The sequence below is a fragment of the Lygodium microphyllum genome, chromosome 21, assembly GCF_053477565.2.
Source record: "Lygodium microphyllum isolate KBCC chromosome 21, Lygodium_microphyllum_v1.1.10, whole genome shotgun sequence".
NCBI classification, from domain to species: Eukaryota; Viridiplantae; Streptophyta; class Polypodiopsida; order Schizaeales; family Lygodiaceae; genus Lygodium; species Lygodium microphyllum.
In genome coordinates this window covers 106,958,037-106,983,984 of record NC_141155.1, presented here as the reverse complement: position 1 = coordinate 106,983,984, position 25,948 = coordinate 106,958,037, and positions in this window count along the sequence as shown.

Here is a 25,948-nt window from a genome sequence, read left to right as displayed (position 1 = left end):
CATTTGCAGAAAATACCAATGCAGAAGGGGTCTCTTACACGTGTGTTTGTTGCCATCTTTTGTTGTGTTGTGCTTTCTCACATGCTATGTAGACACTCTACATAGCACATTAGTATAACAAAAATCAAGTTTTGGAGAAAACATAGCTTGGAATTATATTAACTAGTAGTAGTGGCAATAGAAGAGAAGGAAGCAACAATTTAGCTGCATTGATGTAAAACAATGTTAGTTAATCCACATATTTCCTATAATATTACATAGAGTATTTAAGTCTCATTTGAGCTCCTACATATGTTTTTGGAGATTGATACTCAACTAGTCACAACATCACATCCAAGAAATTCTAGCAGCTAACCCACGATCCAACTCTTCTTTGTGCTTGAAAATCTAAAGATGTAAGCATGGTTAATGCCATTGCTACATTTTCATCTCATTCTATTATTACTCTCATTCAAGGAACATCCAAAGCTAGTTAAGCCTAGGATTTATTGTGATGTCAATATGGGATACCAACACAAGGATTTTAGGAGATTTGTAGATCAAATTGCAATAGAAAATATCTTTTTAAAATCAAGAAGCATGTTATACTTGTGTTCGTTACCATCGTTTGTTGTGTTGTGTTTTCTCACATGCTATGTAGACACTTTATGTAGTACATTAACACAAGAAAAATCAAGTTTTGGAGAAAACATGGCACGGAATTATATTAACTAGTAGTAGTGGCAATTAGAGTGGAGGAAGCAACAATCTAGTTGCATTGATATAAAAACATGTTAATCCATATATTTTCTCTAATATCACATGAATGATTTAAGACTTAGATGAGCTCCTAAATACATTTTTGGAGATTGATACTCAACCAATTGCAACACCAGACTGAATAAATTCTAGCAACTAACCCACTTGATCTAACTCTTCTTAGCTAAAAATGTAAGCATGGTTAATACCATTGCTACATTTTCATCTCATTCTATTATTACTCTCATTCAAGGCACATCCAAAGCTAGCTAAGCCTAGGATTTATTGTGATGTCAATATGGGATACCAAAAATGAGGATTTTAAAAAATTCACAACGTCAAATTGCAATAGAATGTATTTTTTAATCAAGAATCATGTGAAATCTTTCTTACACGGATCAAGAATCTACATGATCAAACAACATTGGTTGGCATAGCAAAGACATGTGAGGAACTAGCTGGTAGATACATTGAAGAAGTTCTTCCCTGGATAATGATGTTCTAGCTGTAGCATTTCATACACATGTTAGAACTCATGCTCTCACTTTTGAGGAACTTAGTACCATGTTACTAGAGGAGAAGATGCAGCGAAAGACTTGTGATGGAAGTAACAGTGGAGATGTTGCATTTGTAGAAAATACCAATGCTAAAGTGGAGATGTTGCATTTGCAAAAAATACCAATGCAGAAGGGGTCTCTTACACGTGTGTTTGTTGCCATCTTTTGTTGTGTTGTGCTTTCTCACATGCTATGTAGACACTCTACATAGCACATTAGTATAACAAAAATCAAGTTTTGGAGAAACCATAGCTTGGAATTATATTAACTAGTAGTAGTGGCAATAGAAGCGAAGGAAGCAACAATCTAGTTGCATTGATGTAAAACCATGTTAGTTAATCCACATATTTCCTATAATATTACATAGATGATTTAAGTCTCATTTGAGCTCCTAGATATGTTTTTGGAGATTGATACTCGACTAGTCACAACATCACATCCAAGAAATTCTAGCAGCTAACCCACGATCCAACTCTTCTTTGTGCTTGAAAAGCTAAAAATGTAAGCATGGTTAATGCCATTGCTACATTTTCATCTCATTCTATTATTACTCTCATTCAAGGAACATCCAAAGCTAGTTAAGCCTAGGATTTATTGTGATGTCAATATGGGATACCAAGACAAGGATTTTAGGAGATTTGTAGATCAAATTGCAATAGCAAATATTTTTCTCAAAAACAAGAAGCATGTTATACTTGTGTTCGTTACCATCTTTTGTTGTGTTGTGTTTTCTCACATGCTATGTAGACACTTTATGTAGTACATTAACACAAGAAAAATCAAGTTTGGGAGAAAACATAGCTCGGAATTATATTAACTAGTAGTAGTGGCAATTAGAGTGGAGGAAGCAACAATCTAGTTGCATTGATATAAAAACATGTTAATCCATATATTTTCTCTAATATCACATGAATGATTTAAGACTCATATGAGCTCCTAAATACATTTTTGGAGAATGATACTCAACCGATCGCAACATAACATTCAAGAAATTCTAGCAACTAACCCACTTGATCCAACTCTTCTTAGCTAAAAATGTAAGCATGGTTAATGGCATTGCTACATTTTCATCTCGTTCTATTATTACTCTCATTCAAGGCACATCCAAAACCTAGGATTTGAAAAATCAAGTTTTCGAGAAAACATAGCTCGAAATTATATCAACTAGTAGTAGTGGCAATTGAAGTGGAGGAAGCAACAATCTAGTGGCATTGATATACAAACATGTTAATCCATATATTTTCTCTAATATCACATGAATGATTTAAGACTCATATGAGCTCCTAAATACATTTTTGGAGATTGATACTCAACCGATTGCAGCACCACATTCAAGAAATTCTAGCAACTAACCCACTTGATCCAACTCTTCTTAGCTAAAAATGTAAGCATGGTTAATGCCATTGCTACATTTTCATCTCATTCTATTATTACTCTCATTCAAGGCACATCCAAAGCTAGCTAAGCCTAGGATTTATTGTGATGTCAATATGGGATACCAAAAATAAGGATTTCAAAAAATTCACAAAGTCAAATTGCAATAGAATGTATTTTTTAATCAAGAATCATGTGAAATCTTTGTTACACGGATCGAGAATCTACATGATCAAACAACATTGGTTGGCATAGCAAAGACATGTGAGCAACTAGCTGATAGATACATTGAAGAAGTTCTTCCCTGGATAATGATGATCTAGGTGTAGCATTTCATACACATGTTAGAACTCATGCTCTCACTTTTGAGGAACTTAGTACCATGTTACTAGAGGAGAAGATGCAGCGAAAGACTTGTGATGGAAGTAACAGTGGAGATGTTGCATTTGCAGAAAATACCAATGCTAATGTGGAGATGTTGCATTTGCAGAAAATACCAATGCAGAAGGGGTCTCTTACAGGTGTGTTTGTTGCCATCTTTTGTTGTGTTGTGCTTTCTCACATGCTATGTAGACACTCTACATAGCACATTAGTATAACAAAAATCAAGTTTTGGAGAAAACATAGCTTGAAATTATATTAACTAGTAGTAGTGGCAATAGAAGCGAAGGAAGCAACAATCTAGCTGCATTCATGTAAAACCATTTTAGTTAATCCACATATTTCCTATAATATTACATAGATGATTTAAGTCTCATTTGAGCTCCTAGATATGTTTTTGGAGATTGATACTCGACTAGTCACAACATCACATCCAAGAAATTCTAGCAGCTAACCCACGATCCAACTCTTCTTTGTGCTTGAAAAGCTAAAAATGTAAGCATGGTTAATGCCATTGCTACATTTTCATCTCATTCTATTATTACTCTCATTCAAGGAACATCCAAAGCTAGCTAAGCCTAGGATTTATTGTGATGTCAATACGGGATACCAAGACAAGGATTTTAGGAGATTTGTAGATCAAATTGCAATAGAAAATATTTTTTTTAAATCAAGAAGCATGTTATACTTGTGTTCGTTACCATCTTTTGTTGTGTTGTGTTTTCTCACATGCTATGTAGACACTTTATGTAGTACATTAACACAAGAAAAATCAAGTTTTGGAGAAAACATGGCTGGGAATTATATTAACTAGTAGTAGTGGCAATTAGAGTGGAGGAAGCAACAATTTAGTTGCATTGATATAAAAACATGTTAATCCATATATTTTCTCTAATATCACATGAATGATTTAAGACTCATATGAGCTTTTAAATACATTTTTGGAGATTGATACTCAACCAATCGCAACACCACATTCAAGAAATTCTAGAACCTAACCCACTTGATCCAACTCTTCTTAGCTAAAAATGTAAGCATGGTTAATGCCATTGCTACATATTCATCTCATTCTATTATTACTCTCATTCAAGGCACATCCAAAGCTAGGTAAGCCTAGGATTTATTGTGATGTCAATATCGGATACCAAAAGTGGGATTTTAAAAAATTCACAAAGTCAAATTGCAATAGAATGTATTTTTTAATCAAGAATCATGTGAAATCTTTATTACACGGATCGAGAATCTACATGATCAAACAACATTGGTTGGCATAGCAAAGACATGTGAGCAACTAGCTCGTAGAAACATTGAAGAAGTTCTTCCCTGGATAATGATGATCTAGCTGTAGCATTTCATACACATGTTAGAACTCATGCTCTCACTTTTGAGGAACTTAGTACCATGTTACTAGAGGAGAAGATGCAGCGAAAGACTTGTGATGGAAGTAATAGTGGAGATGTTGCATTTGCAGAAAATACCAATGCTAAAGTGGAGATGTTGCATTTGCAAGAAATACCAATGGAGAAGGAAGGGGTCTCTTACACGTGTGTTTGTTGTCATCTTTTGTTGTGTTGTGTTTTCTCACATGCTATGTAGACACTCTACATGGCACATTAGTATAACAAAAATCAAGTTTTGGAGAAAACATAGATTGAAATTAGATTAACTAGTAGTAGTGGCAATAGAAGTGAAGGAAGCAACAATCTAGCTACATTGATGTAAAACCATGTTAGTTAATCCATATATTCCCTATAATATTACATAGATGATTTAAGTCTCATTCGAGCTCCTAGATATATTTTTGGAGATTGATACTAAACAAGTCACAACATCACATCCAAGAAATTCTAGCAGCTAACCCACGATCCAACTCTTCTTTGTGCTTGAAAAGCTAAAACTGTAAGCATGGTTAATGCCATTGCTACATTTTCATCTCATTCTCTTATTACTCTCATTCAAGGAACATCCAAAGCTAGTTAAGCCTAGGATTTATTGTGATGTCAATATGGGATACCAAGACAAGGATTTTAAGAGATTTGTAGATCAAATTGCAATAGAAAATATTTTTTAAAAATCAATAAGCATGTTATACTTGTGTTCGTTACCATCCTTTGTTGTGTTGTGTTTTCTCACATGCTATGTAGACACATTATGTAGTACATTAACACAAGAAAAATCAAGTTTTGGAGAAAACATGGCTCGGAATTATATTAACTAGTAGTAGTGGCAATTAGAGTGGAGGAAGCAACAATCTAGTTGCATTGATATAAAAACATGTTCATCCATATATTTTCTCTAATATCACATGAATGATTTAACACTCACATGAGCTCCTAAATACATTTTTGGAGATTGATACTCAACCAATCGCAACACCACATTCAAGAAATTCTAGCAACTAACCCACTTGATCCAACTCTTCTTAGCTAAAAATGTAAGCATGGTTAATGCCATTGCTACATTTTCATCTCATTCTATTATTACTCTCATTCAAGGCACATCCAAAGGTAGCTAAGCCTAGGATTTATTGTGATGCCAATATGGGATACCAAAAATGAGGATTTTAAAAAATTCACAAAGTCAAATTGCAATAGAATGTATTTTTTAATCAAGAATCATGTGAAATCTTTATTACACGGATCGAGAATCTACATGATCAAACAACATTGGTTGGCATAGCAAAGACATGTGAGGAACTAGCTGGTAGATACATTGAAGAAGTTCTTCCCTGGATAATGATGATCTAGCTGTAGCATTTCATACACATGTTAGAACTCATGCTCTCACTTTTGAGGAACTTAGTACCATGTTACTAGAGGAGAAGATGCAGCGAAAGACTTGTGATGGAAGTAACAGTGGAGATGTTGCATTTGCAGAAAATACCAATGCTAAAGTGGAGATGTTGCATTTGCAGAAAATACCAATGCAGAAGGGGTCTCTTACAGGTGTGTTTGTTGCCATCTTTTGTTGTGTTGTGCTTTCTCACATGCTATGTAGACACTCTACATAGCACATTAGTATAACAAAAATCAAGTTTTGGAGAAAACATAGCTTGGAATTATATTAACTAGTAGTAGTGGCAATAGAAGCGAAGGAAGCAACAATCTAGCTGCATTGCTGTAAAACCATGTTAGTTAATCCACATATTTCCTATAATATTACATAGATGATTTAAGTCTCATTTGAGCTCCTAGATATGTTTTTGGAGATTGATACTCGACTAGTCACAACATCACATCCAAGAAATTCTAGCAGCTAACCCACGATCCAACTCTTCTTTGTGCTTGAAAAGCTAAAAATGTAAGCATGGTTAATGCCATTGCTACATTTTCATCTCATTCTATTATTACTCTCATTCAAGGCATATCAAAAGCTAGCTAAGCCTAGGATTTATTGTGACGTCAATATGGGATACCAAAAATGAGGATTTAAAAAAATTCACAAAGTCAAATTGTAATAGAATGTATTTTTAAATCAAGAATCATGTGAAATCTTTGTTACACGGATTAAATGATAGAATGAGATGAAAATCTTTGTAATGATAGAATGAGATGAAAATGTAGCAATGGCATTAACCATGCTTACATTTTTAGCTAAGAAGAGTTGGATCAAGTGGGTTAGTTGCTAGAATTTCTTGAATGTGGTGTTGCGATTGGTTGAGTATCAATCTCCAAAAATGTATTTAGGAGCTCATATGAGTCTTAAATCATTCATGTGATATTAGAGAAAATATATGGATTAACATGTTTTTATATCAATGCAACTAGATTGTTGCTTCCTCCACTTTTATTGCCACTACTACTAGTTAATATAATTTCGAGCTATGTTTTCTCCAAAACTTGATTTTTCTTGTATTAATGTACTACATAAAGTGTCTACATAGCATGTGACAAAACACAACACTACAAAAGATGGTAACGAACACAAGTATAACATGCTTCTTGATTTAAAAAAATATTTTCTATTGCGATTTGATCTACAAATCTCCTAAAATCCTTGTCTTGGTATCCCATATTGACATCACAATAAATCCTAGGCTTAACTAGCTTTGGATGTTCCTTGAATGAGAGTAATAATAGAATGAGATGAAAATGTAGTAGTGGCATTAACCATGCTTACATTTTTAGCTTTTCGAGCACAAAGAAGAGTTGGATCGTGGGTTAGCTGCTAGAATTCCTTGGATGTGATGTTGTGACTAGTTGAGTATCAATCCCCAAAAATATATCTAGGAGCTCAAATGAGGCTTAAATCATCTATGTAATATTATAGGAAATATATGGATTAACATGGTTTTACATCGATGCAGCTAGATTGTTGCTTCCTTTGCTTCTATTGCCACTACTACTAGTTAATATAATTTCAAGCTATGCTTTCTCCAAAACTTGATTTTTGTTATACTAATGCGCTATGTAGAGTGTCTACATAGCATGTCAGAAAACACAGCACAACAAAAGATGGCAACAAACACACGTGTAAGAGACCCCTTCTCCATTGGTATTTTCTGCAAATGCAACATCTCCACTTTAGCATTGGTATTTTCTACAAATGCAACATCTGCGCTGTTACTTCCATCACAAGTCTTTTGCTGCATCTTCTCCTCTAGTAACATGGTACTAAGTTCCTCAAAAGTTAGAGCATGAGTTCTAACATGTGTATGAAATGCTAGAGCTAGATCATCGTTATCCAGGGAAGAACTTCTTCAATGTATCTACCAGCTAGTTCCTCACATGTCTTTGCTATGCCAACCAATGTTGTTTGATCATGTAGATTCTTGATCCGTGTAACCATGATTCTTGATTAAAAAATACTTTTTATTGCAATTTGACTTTGTGAATTTTTTGAAATCCTCATTTTGGTATCCCATATTGACATCACAATAAATCCTAGTCTTAGCTAGCTTTGGATGTGCCTTGAATGAGAGTAATGATAGAATGAGATGAAAATGTAGCAATGGCATTAACCATGCTTACATTTTTAGCTAAGAAGAGTTGGATCAAGTGGGTTAGTTGCTAGAATTTCTTGAATGTGGTGTTGCGATTGGTTGAGTATCAATCTCCAAAAATGTATTTAGGAGCTCATATGAGTCTTAAATCATTCATGTGATATTAGAGAAAATATACGGATTAACATGTTTTTATATCAATGCAACTAGATTGTTCCTTCCTCCACTTTAATTGCCACTACTACTAGTTAATATAATTTCGAGCTATGCTTTCTCCAAAACTTGATTTTTCTTGTATTAATGTACTACATAAAGTGTCTACATAGCATGTGAGAAAACACAACACAACAAAAGATGGTAACGAACACAAGTATAACATGCTTCTTGATTTAAAAAAATATTTTCTATTGCAATTTGATCTACAAATCTCCTAAAATCCTTGTCTTGGTATCCCATATTGACATCACAATAAATCCTAGGCTTAACTAGCTTTGGATGTTCCTTGAATGAGAGTAATAATAGAATGAGATGAAAATGTAGTAGTGGCATTAACCATGCTTACATTTTTAGCTTTTCAAGCACAAAGAAGAGTTGGATCGTGGGTTAGCTGCTAGAATTTCTTGGATGTGATGTTGTGACTAGTTGAGTATCAAGCTCCAAAAATATATCTAGGAGCTCAAATAAGACTTAAATCATCTATGTAATATTATAGGAAATATATGGATTAACATGGTTTTACATGGATGCAGCTAGATTGTTGCTTCCTTCGCTTCTATTGCCACTACTACTAGTTAATATAATTTCAAGCTATGTTTTCTCCAAAACCTGATTTTTGTTATACTAATGCGCTATGTAGAGTGTCTACATAGCATGTGAGAAATCACAACACAACAAAAGATGGCAACAAACACACGTGTAGGAGACCCCTTCTGCATTCGTATTTTCTGCAAATGCAACATCTCCACTTTAGCATTGGTATTTTCTGCAAATGCAACATCTCCACTGTTACTTCCATCACAAGTCTTCTGCTACATCTTCTCCTCTAGTGACATGGTACTAAGTTCCTCAAAAGTGAGAGCATGAGTTCTAACATGTGTATGAAATGCTAGAGCTAGATCATCGTTATCCAGGGAAGAACTTCTTCAATGTATCTACCAGCTAGTTCCTCACATGTCTTTGCTATGCCAACCAATGTTGTTTGATCATGTAGATTCTTGATCCGTGTAACCATGATTCTTGATTAAAAAATACTTTCTATTGCAATTTGACTTTGTGAATCTTTTGAAATCCTCATTTTGGTATTCCATATTGACATCACAATAAATCCTAGGCTTACAAAAAAATATTTTCTATTGCAATTTGATCTACAAATCTCCTAAAATCCTTGTCTTGGTATCCCATATTGACATCACAATAAATCCTAGGCTTAACTAGCTTTGGATGTTCCTTGAATGAGAGTAATAATAGAATGAGATGAAAATGTAGTAGTGGCATTAACCATGCTTTCATTTTTAGCTTTTCAAGCACAAAGAAGAGTTGGATCGTGGGTTAGCTGCTAGAATTTCTTGGATGTGATGTTGTGACTAGTTGAGTATCAAGCTCCAAAAATATATCTAGGAGCTCAAATGAGGCTTAAATCATCTATGTAATATTATAGGAAATATATGGATTAACATGGTTTTACATCGATCCAGCTAGATTGTTGCTTCCTTTGCTTCTATTGCCACTACTACTAGTTAATATAATTTCAAGCTATGTTTTCTCCAAAACTTGATTTTTGTTATACTAATGCGCTATGTAGAGTGTCGACATAGCATGTCAGAAAACACAGCACAACAAAAGATGGCAACAAACACACGTGTAAGAGACCCCTTCTCCATTGGTATTTTCTGCAAATGCAACATCTCCACTTTAGCATTGGTATTTTCTACAAATGAAACATCTGCGCTATTACTTCCATCACAAGTCTTTTGCTGCATCTTCTCCTCTAGTAACATGGTACTAAGTTCCTCAAAAGTTAGAGCATGAGTTCTAACATGTGTATGAAATGCTAGAGCTAGATCATCGTTATCCAGGGAAGAACTTCTTCAATGTATCTACCAGCTAGTTCCTCACATGTCTTTGCTATGCCAACCAATGTTGTTTGATCATGTAGATTCTTGATCCGTGTAACCATGATTCTTGATTAAAGAATACTTTCTATTGCAATTTGAATTTGTGAATTTTTTGAAATCCTCATTTTGGTATCCCATATTGACATCACAATAAATCCTAGGCTTACAAAAAAATATTTTCTATTGCAATTTGATCTACAAATCTCCTAAAATCCTTGTCTTGGTATCCCATATTGACATCACAATAAATCCTAGGCTTAACTAGCTTTGGATGTTCCTTGAATGAGAGTAATAATAGAATGAGATGAAAATGTAGTAGTGGCATTAACCATGCTTACATTTTTAGCTTTTCAAGCACAAAGAAGAGTTGGATCGTGGGTTAGCTGCTAGAATTTCTTGGATGTGATGTTGTGACTGGTTTAGTATCAATCTCCAAAAATATATCTAGGAGCTCGAATGAGACTTAAATCATCTATGTAATATTATAGGGAATATATGGATTAACTTACATGGTTTTACATCAATGCAACTAGATTGTTGCTTCCTTCGCTTCTATTGCCACTACTACTAGTTAATCTAATTTCAAGCTATGTTTTCTCCAAAACTTGATTTTTGTTATACTAATGTGCCATGTAGAGTGTTTACATAGCATGTGAGAAAACACAACACAACAAAAGATGGCAACAAACACACATGTAGGAGACCCCTTCTGCATTGGTATTTTCTCCAAATGCAACATCTCCACTTTAGCATTGGTATTTTCTGCAAATGCAACATCTCCATTGTTACTTCCATCACAAGCCGTTTGCTGCATCTTCTCCTCTAGTAACATGGTACTAAGTTCCTCAAAAGTGAGAGCATGAGTTCTAACATGTGTATGAAATGCTAGAGCTAGATCATCGTTGTCGAGGGAAGAACTTCTTCAATGTATCTACCAGCTAGTTCCTCACATGTCTTTGCTATGCCAACCAATGTTGTTTGATCATGTAGATTCTTGATCCGTGTAACAAAGATTTCACATGATTCTTGATTTAAAAATACTTTCTATTGCAATTTGACTTTGTGAATTTTTTGAACTCATTTTGGTATCCCATATTGACATCACAATAAATCCTAGGCTTAGCTAGCTTTGGATGTGCCTTGAATGAGAGTAATGATAGAATGAGATGAAAATGTAGCAATGGCATTAACCATGCTTACATTTTTAGCTAAGAAGAGTTGGATCAAGTGCGTTAGTTGCTAGAATTTCTTGAATGTGGTGTTGCGATTGGTTGAGTATCAATCTCCAAAAATGTATTTAGGAGCTCATATGAGTCTTAAATCATTCATGTGATATTAGAGAAAATATATGGATTAACATGTTTTTATATCAATGCAACTAGATTGTTGCTTCCTCCACTTTTATTGCCACTACTACTAGTTAATATAATTTCGAGCTATGCTTTCTCCAAAACTTGATTTTTCTTGTATTAATGTACTACATAAAGTGTCTACATAGCATGTGAGAAAACGCAACACAACAAAAGATGGTAACGAAGACAAGTATAACATGCTTCTTGATTTAAAAAAATATTTTCTATTGCAATTTGATCTACAAATCTCCTAAAATCCTTGTCTTGGTATCCCATATTGACATCACAATAAATCCTAGGCTTAACTAGCTTTGGATATTCCTTGAATGAGAGTAATAATAGAATGAGATGAAAATGTAGCAGTGGCATTAACCATGCTTACATTTTTAGCTTTTCAAGCACAAAGAAGAGTTGGATCGTGGGTTAGCTGCTAGAATTTCTTGGATGTGATGTTGTGACTAGTCGAGTATCAAGCTCCAGAAATATATCTAGGAGCTCAAATGAGACTTAAATCATCTATGTAATATTATAGGAAATATATGGATTAACATGGTTTTACATCGATGCAGCTAGACTTGAATTTTATAATTCAAGAAAGGAAAAGGGTGGTTGCAGCCATGGGATTTGAGGAGGTGGGAGGTTGAGCTGGTTACACCCTCTCTCTTCCTTTATCTTCTCCTCTCACGGTTCATTTCTCCCTCTCTCATTTTGGCACAACATTTGCCTTCTTGTTCTTGTTTCCCTCTCTTGTTTTCCTTTGCAAGATCTAATGGAGAGTGAGGAAGAGGAAGAGGGTGAGGATGGAAGACTTTCTCTCAATTTCTTGTGTGCCTATCTCTTGTGTGTTTGGAGAGCATGGTTCTTGGTGAGAAGAAGAGTTTTCTTGCAGGTTTTCATGGCCAGCAATGTATTAAATCAGGAAAATCAGCTTAGTCTGGTAAGTAAGGTCAAATTAAGTCAGCTAAGTCCTGTTAGTCTGTGTAAGTCGTGTAAGTCAGACAAAGGCAAGTCAGGTTAGTCAAATGGAACTAGGTTAGTCTAGGTGAAGTCAGATAAGTTAGTTAGGGGGACTAAGTCAGTGGAGACTAACCTAAAAGGGGTTAGTTAACCTAAGTAGGGTTAGGGTTAGGGTTACTAACCTAACTAGGGTTAGCGGGAACTAACCTAACTAGGGTTAGTGTAACTAAAGTAAGGTTAATTAACTTCATTAAGGTTAATTCAACTAAGGTGGGTTAATTAACTAAATGAACGTTAGTGGAACTAACCTGAGTGGCAGTTAGGAAGAGGAGGAGGAGGAGGAGGAGGAGGAGGGAGGGAGGAGAAAGGGGGAGGAGGAGGCGGCGTCCGGCGTCGGCTGGCAGCAGGCGGACGGCGGGCGTTGCAGGCGATGACTTCGACTGCGGGCGGCGTCTTCTGGAGCAGGAAGCGGAGGCGACGGACGGAGGGTGGGCAGGAGACGGAGGGTGGGCAGGAGACGGGGGAGGAAGGAGAGGTTGGGGAAGGAAGGAGCAAGGAGGGAGGTGGGGCGGGAGGGAGAAGCAAGAGAGAGAAGAAGAGGCGGGGCGGGAGGGCGGGAGGGAGAAGCAGGAGGGGCAGGAGGGAGAAGAAAAGGCGGGGTGGGAGGGAGGAAGAAGCAGGAGAGAGAAGAAGAGGCGGGGCGGGAGGGAGGAAGGAGGGGAGATGGGGGAGGAAGAAGGAAGGAGGGAACGAGGGGAGGTAGGAGAAAGAAAGAGAGAGAGAGAGAGGAGAGAGGGGAGGGCAGTTGAGAGGGGGGGTCCGTTGGGGGAAGAGGAGGGTGAGAAAAAAATATATTTAAAAATAAAGAAATTAATTAATTAATTAATTAATTTTTTAAAAAAAATGAAAACAAAAGAAGAGGTGAGACGCCCCTGTCCCGCGCGCATGTGCGGGGTAGGGGTAAAAAAATTTGCGGTGACGGGAGGGAAAGGACGCCTGGAAGCAGGGACGGGGCACGCGGACACGATCGGGGCGCGTTAAGACGCGTAAAATTGAAAAAAGGCGCGTTCACGCGCGGGACGGAGCGCGTAAATACTCATAAAAATAAAGAAAAATTAATAACTCCCAATCCGGACGTCAAAACGAAATAGCGTAAAAACAAAAAGTGGGCAGGACGATAGGGGGAAAACAAGGAAAATATGTGACGGAGGGTCCAGGAGGGGTAAAGGGCGGTCACGTGCAAAAAACACAAAAAACAAACCAAAAAATGCAATTAAAAATTAATATCAAAAAATCCGTGCATCGGAATGAGGTGCAGGAAAAAGGAAAACTACGCAAACAGACGTGCCCGACAATCCTATCACGTCAAAACATAGTTCCGACTGAGATAAGATACGTTCACGTGGAAAATACCCAAAAAACAAACCCGAAAATGGGATCGGAAATTAATATTGGACGAACCGTTCACCGGAATGACATGTAGTAAGAAGGAAAAATGTCCGCAGGAAGGGGTGGCACAGGGTTGTCATGTTAAACCGCAGTTCCGATGGAAGTAGGAGGGGTTCACATGCGAAAAACTCCAAGAATACACCTGAAAACTCACTAAAAATTTAATAAGTAAAAATCCGAAAGTCGAAAGAGGGTGGAGGAAAAAGGAAAAGGGTGGGGGAAGACACGGGGGACACGGCAATCAAATCAAATTGGAATTCCGATGCAAATAGGGCAGGTTCACATGGAAAAATGTCAAAAAGACGCACGAAAAAGTCCTGAAAAACCGTAAAATTAATATTGGACAAACCGTGTATCGGAATGACTCGGAGTAAAAAGGAAAAACGTCAAGGAAAAAGTTCTTGGTAGGTCTATGACATCATATCACAGTTTCGAAGCAAGAAAAGCGCGTTCATATGGGAAACCAGCTAATTTGTGCAAAATGCGTCAAAAATTAATAACTCAAAAACCGTGCACCGGAACAGGGGTAGGTAAAAAGGAAAAATGATCAATTCAAAGGGAGGAACAGGGCTATAGGGTTGGATTTGGACGTTGGTGAACGTAGGATACATTCACATGGCAGATCCTCAAAATCAGGGAATGAAGGAAAACTTCAAGGGAACAGCCCCAAGGGTGGGTGGAACATAAACGGGTGGGTGGGAAGGGACCCCATTAAGGTAAAAGCAAGGCATGGCATACATGCATGAGCAGGTTAAGGCATATGCAGAAGGATATGCAATGTAGACACGCAGGGACGCGTCCCCACACTTAAGACCTTAACGGATAGGGTTAACCGAGCAACAGGGACCTAGGACCACGCCACAGACCATCCACTAATGTCCCACACTTAAAACATGACCGTCACGGAGAAACAGAAGTTGTAGGGTTAGAAAAACGTGGCCCATTTTGTCAAGAAATAAGGTTGAGTGGTGATGGCACATCCTTTGTTGTGGTCGGCTGCTGGAGGTACCAAGGCATCTTCTCGGCACACATCCGTCATGGAAGGGACCACGCGGCAGCACCCAGGGAGGTAGCTGATAGAAGGAATCGCAGGAAATTCGGCGATGATGAGGGATACTACACTCAACTCATAGTCACTCAAATGGAATAAAAGAACAGTCACTCGCCCCATGACTAATATCACTCGAGGAATAAGGATTGAAACCCATATCTCGTACCCGGTTGAGGAATCGACAAGGGGGGAATGGTGCAGAAGGAGTATGCCAAGGTGCACAGTTGATGGTGCATTAGTGCGTCCAACCCGTCTGGCATAAGTGCAAGGAGGAAGGCAAGGGAGCCTGACAGTTCAGTGCACAAAACAGGGTGATATGTCTTGTGATGACGGTAAAGACCCATCCCGTGGGTGTATAGGGAAACAGGAATATACCTGACTCCAAGTGTCGTAACGTCCCTCAATCTCACCTCTCGGTAATTGATTGAAGAAACTCTAGTCACACTCAGCCCACCCTCTGTCTCACGCTCTGTTGATAGATACAGGAGGGCAGCCTTTTCCTGAAACCCATTGAGGTAATCCTCATGATCACTTGTGCAAAGGTTGTATACCTTGTGCGCATTCGATGGTGCAATGGTGCATCCCTCCCTGTGTTGTCATATGGTGCGAGAAGGAAGGCCAGGGAGCCTTATAGTGCAGTGCACAAGAACAAATCGTGCTTTGTGCATTGAGAGGCCCATTTCGTGCATGCAACACTTCATTCACACTACTCACCTCTCATTTGATTTGAAGGGGAAAGACTAGTCACTCGGCCCACCCTCTGTCTCACTCTCTGTTGGTAGTTACAGAGGGCAACCATACTCACTTCCCCATCCGGTTAGGATGAAAGCTCATGTCACTTGATTGTTTGTCGATGAAGATCGCGTCGTCAGTTGTTGAAGAGGCGTACCCAGGGAGGTAGCCATCAAATCGAATGTTGTATTGGATAGGAACATGTCGTCTGCTAGAGGACAATTAGACACTTTGCAGAGAGTCCCAGGACACAGCGTACCAAGGGAGGCAGCTTCAGAATTGGATCCTGAAAATTTCAAGTGATGAATCCACTTTTTTCTCCCATGACCGATATGTATATATGTATATATATATATATATATTCTCTTCGAATTAAGCAAGGGAATGGTAGAGAGACCATGTATCAGAACCAACCTCGCCACTGTCGCTGGTGGAAAATAGAGGATAAGAGATCAAGGCTGGAAGGGGGATTTGAGGGGACTGAGGGTTGCATCCACTTCATTAGGAGTGACTGAAGAACGGCTATCAAAAGTAGCATCATAAGAAGTACAGTGCCGCGCTAATGAGGGAAAAGATCAAGTGACCGTAATTGTCAAGATCCCCAAGGAGGGAAGTACTTCTTCAGGCGATATCCATTGATCAGGAAGGGATCAGCAGAGGCATCAACGGTCTGCACTTGGACAGAGCCATTAGGGTTGATGGCAAGTACCTTATATGGGCCCATCCACCGCTGTTGGAGCTTGCCAGGAAACTTGGCAAATCGTGAATCATAGGCTAGGACCAAATCACCTTCTTAGAACTCCTTGTGCTTGATGAAGCTGTCATGGTAAGCCTTACGTCGAGCTTGCGTGGCTTCCATGCACTGTAGAGCCATCCTACGAATTTCGTCCAAACATTCCAGGTGCAGGAGACAGCATTGCAGTGAATCATCGTCCCCCAAACGCTCTTTGATAGCCACTCTCAAAGAGGGTAATTCCAGTTCAAAAGGGAAAACAACTTCTATACCATACACCAGCTGGAAAGGTGTCTGTCCTGTTGCTGCTTTATGGGAGGTTTTATACACCCAGAGGGCTTCTGTAAGTCGATCATCCCAATCACGACGATGTGCGGCAATTGTTCTTGTCAGAATTGAGCAGAGGATGCGATTGGTGACTTCGACTTGGCCGTGGGCTCTAGGGTAATAAGGAGTGGACTTGCGATGGCGGATCTTATACAACTCTGTCAACTCTTCCATGACTTTATTAAGGAAATGAGTGCCTCTGTCACTTACCAGCTCTAAGGGACTGCCAAAACGGGTGATGATATTCTCGTACATGAACAGGGCCACGCTGTTACCATCGTCCCGCTTTAGGGCTTTAGCTTCACACCACTTTGTAACATAATCCGTACATACGAGGATGTATTGGTTCTGCTTCCTTCTGGTAGGAGGATCGATTGGGCCTACGAAGTCAATGCCCCACTTCTCAAACGGCTTTAAGGGAAGAATAGGCTGCAGTGGCATGGCACTTGTCTTGGTGGGTTTCCCCAGTCTCTGACAAGCATCACATCTTTTACAGTAATCATAGGCATCCTTGTGAATGGTAGGCCACCAATAACCTACTAGCAGAGCCTTCCTGCCTGTGGCTTCTCCTACAAAGTGACCTCCACATGGCTCGTCATGGCAAGCCTTCAAAACAATCCCAATCTTATCTCCTGCAACACATCTTCGGAGCACTTCATCTTTGCCTTTCTTGTACAGTGCACCACCTAGCAGGGTGTAGGGGGATGATTCTAGCATAAGCTTCTTCCTTTCCCGACTAGAAATGCCAGGAGGGTACTGTTGGGTTGCCAGCAGATTGGCAATATCTGCATACTAGGGAGTTACAGTTTCTACCAAGAATAGGGAAGCATCAGGGAGGTCTGGATCATCCTGCTCCTCATCTGTGGTCTGTGGGATACGTGACAGATGATCAGCCAGAACATGGGAATGACCAGGCTTAGTAATCATCTCAAAGTCGAACTCCTGAAATAGAAGGAGCCATCTCATCATTCGTCCTTTCACATCTGCTTTGTTCATCAGGAAGGATAGGGCCTCATGATCCACATAAAATTTAAAGTGGGTAGATAGGAGGTAATGGTGGAACTTCTCTAGGGCAAATACCATTGCCAAGCACTCCAGCTCTGTCACTGTATAGTTCCGTTCTCTATCAGTGACTTTTCAGCTTGCATAATAGATCGGTTGATCCAGCTTAGAGGAGCCCTTTTGGCAGAGAACTGCACCTAAGCCTTCAATAGATGCATTCGTGTTTTTTTTTTAAAATTTAACTCTTTCGTCCAATCAGGAGGTTGCACAATGGGTGCCTTAATCAGACACTGCTTCAGAGTGTGGAAGGCTTTGTCACATTCTTCCGTCCAAGTAAACTCTGCATCTTTCCTCAGAAGCTTGTGCAAGGAGATTGCCTTTGTTGCAAAATGGGCTATGAACCTTCTATAGTAACCCACATGGCCTAGGAATCCCCTCAACTGTTTGAGGTTGGTGGGTACTGTCAGAGCTGCAATCTTTTCGATCTTTGCAGGGTCTATTGATATCCCTTGTGCAGAGACAATGTGGCCCAACAAAACTTCGGAAGAGACCACAAAGATGCATTTGTCGGGGTTGAGGGAAATCCCATACTCCCGGCATCAGTCAAAGCATTGTTCCAGGTGTCCCTAGTGTTCACGGATCAAACTATAGACACAGAAGTCATCCAAATATACCTCAATAAAATCGTGCAGATGATTTTGGAATGCGGCCATCATGACTCGTTGGAAAGTAGCAGGGGCATTGCAGAGTCCAAATGGCATCACTCGGTAAGCATAGGTCCCCCATTCTGTGGTGAAGGTTGTTTTGGATTGGTCTTCTTCTGCGATTTGGACTTGGTTGTATCCACTGAATCCATCCAGAAGGGAATAAAGCTCATGTCCTACCACTGTGTCCAACAGTTGGTCTGTGAAAGGGATAGGAAAGTGATCCTTCTTCGTCTTGGAATTCAACTTGCGGAAATCCACACATATTCGCAATTTGCCATTCTTCTTGGGTACAACCACGATGGGTGAAACCCATTCACTATTTGCCACTGGATAGATGAACTCGGCTTCCAGAAGCTTCAGTAGCTCCGCTTTCACCAATGTGGAATAATTTGGGTTCATTCGCCTCTGTCATTGCCGTACTGGCTTGGCATCAGGCTCCAAGTCAATATGATGTTGACATATTGTGGGATCAATCCCCTTTAGGTCTTTATAGGACCATGCAAACACGTCCAAATTTTCTTTCAACAAGTTGTACAAGGTTGACAACTCCTCTTCTGGGAGGCTGCTACCCACCTTCAAGTGGCGTTCAGTGCCATCTGCATCCACAAAGGTTAACTACCTTTCACCTTCTACTTCACGGATGAAGGTCCCGTGGACTGCTTCTGGATACAAATCCGACTCCTTCAAGGGAGTGATGTCCTCTTCTGATGTCCCACTAGACCCAACTTCTTCTTTTGGTGGAGACTTAGGTTGCTCCTTAAGATGTTGAAATGGGATTAGAGCCGTTTCGGGTTTGGTTTCAAGATTAATTACCTCATGGCTTGAAGGCTCATCTTCTGATGACACATCCAGGAACGTCACATAACAGGGACCCTCTGATGCCTGTTGGGTTTGTGGGACTGGTGCTTGTTGGCACGGTGCATCATCATCATCTTTCTTTGGCAAAGATGGGTTAGGACGGCATGAGCCACTGCTGAAAGACGGTTTATTCTTCTTAATCCATTTCTTATAAAGATTTTGCATTTGAGAAGATCCATTTACTAGACCAAATGATACCATCACCATTCTGTCCCATAGCATGAGCTCGTCTGCTTCTGATGCTTCTGGAACTTCTTCTTCATATATATCCTCTTCAGGTAGGATAAATTCTTCTGGTTCACTTTCGTAACCTTCTTCTTTCATATCATCTTCATCCTCTTCTGTCTTCATCTCTACTTCTGCTTCTGCTTCTGCTTTCGCTTCTGCTTCTGCTTCCGCTTCTGCTTCTATCTCTACTTCTGCTTCTGCTTCTGCTTCTGTTTCTGTCTCTGTAGGAGCTCTGTAACAGAAGAACAGATTCTTTGTTTCCTCTTCTGCCTCTGTCTCTGTCTCTGCTATGGCCATGTAACAGGGAGAGCAGTACATCCATGCTTCTATCTCACGGTCAGAAGTGATTTCGGAAATCGTTCCTGGTTCAGGTAGGAAGTATTCACCCATTGATAATGGCTTTGCATCTTTTGGAAGTCGGCTTATAGTATCCACTGTTAAGGAATGTGCCACTGTTTTCTTAGGAAGGATCTGTTTGACAGCATCTTCATTTGCTGATGTTCCATCTGTAGCCTCATTAGGGGAGTTAGAAGATAATTCCAAGGAGGTGGATCCATGTCCTTTTTGAGAACCATACAGTTTCAGCACCACTTTATTGGGCCCTCTACCCAAGGTCAAGGTTCCTTTGAACCAATCCGGGGCTTCAAAAAGCCATGGTCTGCCCAGTAACAGAGGGTAGGATGTACCATAAGAATTTGGCTTCACCACCAGATAGGTTAGCCAATAATTTTTTCCAGCCACTGTAGTCTTCACATACGGGAGAATACCCAAAGGCTTGATTTTGCTCTGATCCGCCAGTCCGATGAGCCATTGGGTGGGTTGCACACCTTGTAGGCCTAGATCCTTCATTGTCACATCCGTCATAATGTTCACCGATGAACCTCCATCAATCAGTGCATTTGCAATGAAGTAGCTTTCTATCCACACGCCAGTCTCTGGAGTACCCGGATCTAGGAAGGTGTTAGCTACATCCACTTCTTTGACAAGCTCTGGAGCTTTGTTGGACTTTGTTGCTGTTGAGAGAGCAATCCTTAAACCACCTCTCCTTGTCAGTATACTTTTGAACCTTTTTCGGCAACTGGGAGACAACATCAATAATTGTCAGAATGTGAGGTTTGGTTTAAAGGTATCTAGATATCTGACTAGATCGTATTCCTTAATAGGATCCACTGGTTTCTCTAACCGGTTAGGGAATGGAGCAACACCCATTTTCATTTTTCCTCTTTCTTCCAACAGAGGCATCATGGGAACTTCTTCTACCACTTGTGGCACTTCCTCCTCTTCTGTCTCCTGGACCTCTAGTCCTGTCTCTGTAACTCTCTGTGGCACTGTAGGGCTCTGTACGGCACTGTTAGGCTCTGTTCTGTTCTGTTCTTCTGGCGGAAGATTGAACTTCACTGTTCTGGCAGGAGGATTGTTTTCTTTCTGGATAGGTGATTCCTTCTGCTTTGCACGAGTGATGGCAGCAACTTCCAATTCCACTAAATTGGAGGTAGACTCTTGGGCCTTGGCCGGACTATCAGTAGCATTGTTTTTCACTGGGGCTGGGCTTGGACAGTCTTTTGCAGTGTGGCCTTCTCCTTTGCATCGACTACATAAGGCTTGTAATCCACTGACCTTCTGGGATTTGGACAATTTGGTGAGATGTGTCCCTTTTCCCCACATCTATAACACTCCACTTCTGATCTCTGACCACCGCTAGACTGTCTTCCTCTGTAACTTTGGGAAGGAAATCTTCTGGGTCCAAAATTAGGACCAAACTCTCTAGGCTTGGGTCCAATATCCTGTGTTGTCATTTTGGATTCCAGCAAGTTGAATCTTGCATCTTCTTCCTTCCTTCTCCTATCATGCATCTCTTTCAGAGAGCAAATGTCCTCTGTATGGTTCTTCCGTAAACAGTAGGAACAGAAGGCTCCAGGGATGGTTGGTTTGCGTGTACATTCGGTGGCTAAATGGCCTGCTTGATGACACTTACCACACCAAGTATTTGACCGCATCACATCTCTTCCTGCTCCTGCAACGTTGGATAACCTAGAGGTATTCACTTTCAGCGTTTGTAGCTGCTCTGTAATCACATCCATCAACTCCTTTTTTATATTTACAACTGAGTTGGATAAGTAGTCCTTCAAGCTTTCTCCTCCTGAGGCACTGGCAGGAGGGTTTTGAGGAGTCTCTATAATCACTGCATAAACCGGTTGGGCTGGTACAGAGGGGTCCCTGTTCTGGTTCTGATTCAGAGCTCCTGTTTGAACTGTTGGCTGTTGACTCCAGTTGGTAGGATTCCACTGTTGCTGCTGATTTGGCATTGAGGAAATTGGTTGGGACCATTGTTGTTGTGGTTGAACCATCATTTGAGGCATGGGTTGTGGCCACTGTGGATTTGGTGCACTGTACTGTGATACTGAGGGCATCTGTTGGTAAGGGTAGGGAAAAGTCCCTGGGACTGCATTTGGTGGATACATCATTCCTGGCATCAGAGGAGGTAGGACTCCTCTTCCTGTATTCATCGCCAATCTAGCTTCCACTTCATCGTACAGTCTTGCACCTTCTGTTGCAGCTTGCAGTGTGGCTGGTCTTTGCAGCTCCACAAACTTACGGACTTCTGGCCGTAATCCTCTAAGAAACACCCCCTTCTGAATGCCATCATCTAGATTATGGTTAGTCCATCTCTTCATGATGGATTCCATTTGTGAGACATAAGCTTCCACTCTTTCTCCAAAAGACTGACTTAGGTTCATAAATTCCTCTCGCATCCGCTCTTCAAAACCTTCATGCCTGAATTTAGTGAGGAAGGCCAACTTCAGGTCGTCCCATGTGCCAAAAGTTCCTGCTGCTTGTCTCTCATATCACCAATGCTCAGGGGTTCTGGCATTGTTAGCCACACATGCTATCATAAACTCTGCCACATGAAGATCGGGGTCTTCATTGTACTCTCCCTTTAAAACTGGCAATGGGACTACATTCACTGGCCTGTCATCAATATTTCCAGGACGGATTTGGCTTGGAAGTGGACCTCCAACAGGAGGAGGAAGGGCTTGATGTGCCATTGGGACTTGTGTAAAGAGTTCCACAAGGGCATCAAAGGCGGCCTCTGCTGCGAGCTCGTTCTCGGCTTTGATTTTTGCTTTCTCTCTTTTCACGTACCTCTGGACTCGTTCTAACGCTTGCCTCTTTATTGCGTCATTCATCAGGGGGTTGGCTCCACTATGTTGTTAGTGCTCCACAGAGGGTTAACAGAAGGCTTCAGTCTCTGGAGGACTCTCTTGCCAACATTTCTTCTACTTCTTTCTTTTCAATGTCCCTGAATTCTGCTTTCATTCCACTGCACAGAGGAAGGTATTCGGTTCTGAAGGTGTCAAAATGCATCCGTCTAAGCATTGTGGTGGTGCCATCATCATAGTAATGCCAACTTCTGATGGTTTCAACAGTGTATGTTGTGAAAAACACTCTGTCTACCAACTTCCAGTGGGTTGCGAATTGAACAAACAGAAGATTATCAGTACACCAAGCATCCCATGTATCTTGCTGTTGAGCATCCACAAACAAATTCCAACTCTTTTCCTTCTTGTCTTTGTGAACCTCTACAGACCAATACTCCTGAAGCTTCTTCACAATCTCCCACTTGATGTTGTCTGGAAACTTCTCAATGAATGCAACACCATATTGGGGAATATGGGAATTTCTCATAAGTTTGGGACATGTGGTCAAATCTTTGGATTTGTCATAACTTGAACACTATAACTCCAAATCAAGTGCTCTATAGCTCAATAGATTCCATTTTTCAAGCGCTTTCCAATGATAGGTTACATCATATAGTTTTGAGAAACTTATGGGCATGTTATCCGGGTGCCACCTTTTTAGTATTCAAAAAATGGGAATTGGAAGATTCCCAAACTCACTAATATTGTGTTATGCCAAATATTCCATGTATGGTCATTCTCTCTGTTTCTGCTTTTCAATTTGTCCCCAAACAGTTTGCCACCAAGATTCAAGTTTCTGCTGCTTCAACAGGAAGAGGAAATTGTCCACCACATAGAGCATGCATCATGATGGTGATGTGTTTCCGCCATTCTGGGATGAACTTCTTGTGGAAAGTGGCTTTGATTATGAGGAATTCCAACTCTTCAGTGGAAGAAGGAACTTTACAAACATCCATTGAATTCTTCTCTTCTTGGCAATGCCATTTCCTTCATTTTCAGCCTCTTCTAGTGCTTGTTGATGGCAAGCTTCCCCGGCTGCGCACCAAAAACATGGAGCCCCAAGAGGAACACCAAGGAAAAGGGAATTCTCTTGCAAGAAAATATATCTTGTAACATCAACAAGCTTGTTTATCATGTTTTATATGATGACAATGAAGAAAAGAACACCACGCACAACAAATCTTCATACAGCATCATGTAGATCTCCCACGAATTTAATAGAATCAACCATATTCTTCAATATCTTCACAAAATCCATCAATAGAATAAAGAAAGCAAAGAAATACACCGTCTTTGAATGGAAACACATCACATAGTATTCATCTTCAATATCTTCATAGTCTTCTCTCTCAATCTCTCACATACAATCACTCTGTTTTAGTAGAATTGACTATCTCTGACTCTCTCTCTCTCTCTCTCTCTCTCCATCAATAATACATCATATCCTCACTACAATCTCTCAAAATCACTCTCAATAATCCTTCTTAGGTTGTGGATACCCCTCCCAAGAGGTATGTCTGATATGAAGAGTCACCAGAGCCACTACAGTGTCTTTTCATAGCTCACTACTGTCACTTCACTCTAGTCTTCACTTGAGTCTTCAGCAGCTACTTCTTCCACTTCTTTCAGCTCTTTTGCACTTGTACTCACCTCTTTCAAAGGCTAGAAAACTTTCCCAAGCTACACTCTCATCCATTAGAACACATACAGAAACATACAGAACAATACCAGAACAGCTACAGTACAGAACAGAACAGAACAGAAACAGAAACAGAAGCTCTACAGAAGACCTACAGAAGGTTACAGAAGGTCATCAAAACCACATAACTCATACTCAAACCATTCCATACTCTCACAAACCATTCAATAAACTTTCACAAGTTCTCAATCTTCATCAATCAATACTCCATCCCTCCTTACAGAAGACAATCAGAACAAAACAGACCAAAACAGAACAAAACAGAAGGTATACAGAACCAATCAGAACCTATCAAAACATCACAGAACTACCAATAAACATCATGAACTTCCAAAACACAATCAATATCATCCAAAACACTCTCAAACCACTTCCAAACCAATCAATCATCTCATAAAATCAACCATTCAGCTCTCAAAAACAACAAAAATTAGCCAAAAAAAAGTCATTTCAACACTCAACATCCCTCCCTCTCTCCACTTATCCCTCTCTCTATCTCTCTTTAGTTCTCTCTCTATATCTCTACCTCCCTCTCTCTCTATTTCTCTTTCTACCTCTCCTTATCTCTATCCATTTATCTCTCTCTATTCCTTTTTATGTTTTTATCTCTCTATTTTATTTCTTTCCCCCTCTCTCTATTTCACTCTCCCTCCCCTCTCTCAATATCTATCCCTCCCTCTCCCTCTCTCTATTTTCCTATCTATATTCTCTCTCTCTCTCTCTCTCTCTCTCTCTCTCTCTCTCTCTCTCTCTCTTTATACCTCTCCCTTTACCTTTCCCTTTCTCTCTATCCCTCTCCCTCTCCCTCTCTCTATTGCTCTCTCCCTATCTCTTTTTCTTTTTCTCTCTCATATCTCCATTTCTCTCCCTCCCTCCCTATCTCTATCTCCCTCTCCATCTCTATCTCACTATATCTCTCTTCCATTTCTCTTCCTATGTCCCTCCCTTTTTCTATTTCTCTCTCCCTCCTTGCCCCCTCTTTCTATCTCTATTTATCATTCCTTGCCTCTCTTCCCCTCTCTCTCTCTCTCTCTCTCTCCTTGTATTCCCTCTCTCTATTTTTGATATTTCTCTCTCTCCCTTCCTCTCTCTATTTCCCCCCTTTTTAAAATTTTCCCTCCCCCTCTCCCCCTTTCTATTTTATCCCTCCCTCCCTCTCTATCCATTTTCCTCTCACTTTCTCTATCTCTATCTCTCTCTCTCTCCCCCTCTCTATTTTTCTCTTTCTATCTCTATTTCTCTCTCTCTCTCTCTCTATATATATATATATATATATATATATATATATATATATATATATATCCTAATTTTATTCTAACTCTTTCACCCTCTCTTTCTCTATTCCTCTCTCCCTTTCCCTCTATTTCTTTCTTTCCCTTTTCCTCCCTCTCTCTATGCATCTCTCTATAAACAAAAATAAAGTGAGAAGAGAAGAAAAGAGAAAAACAAAGAGAGAAGAGAGAATGCATTTACCTCAAATCTTGAAGAAAAATCTCTTCACAATCTTCTTCTTTTTCTCATTTGCATCTTCCCCTCCTCTACTCCTT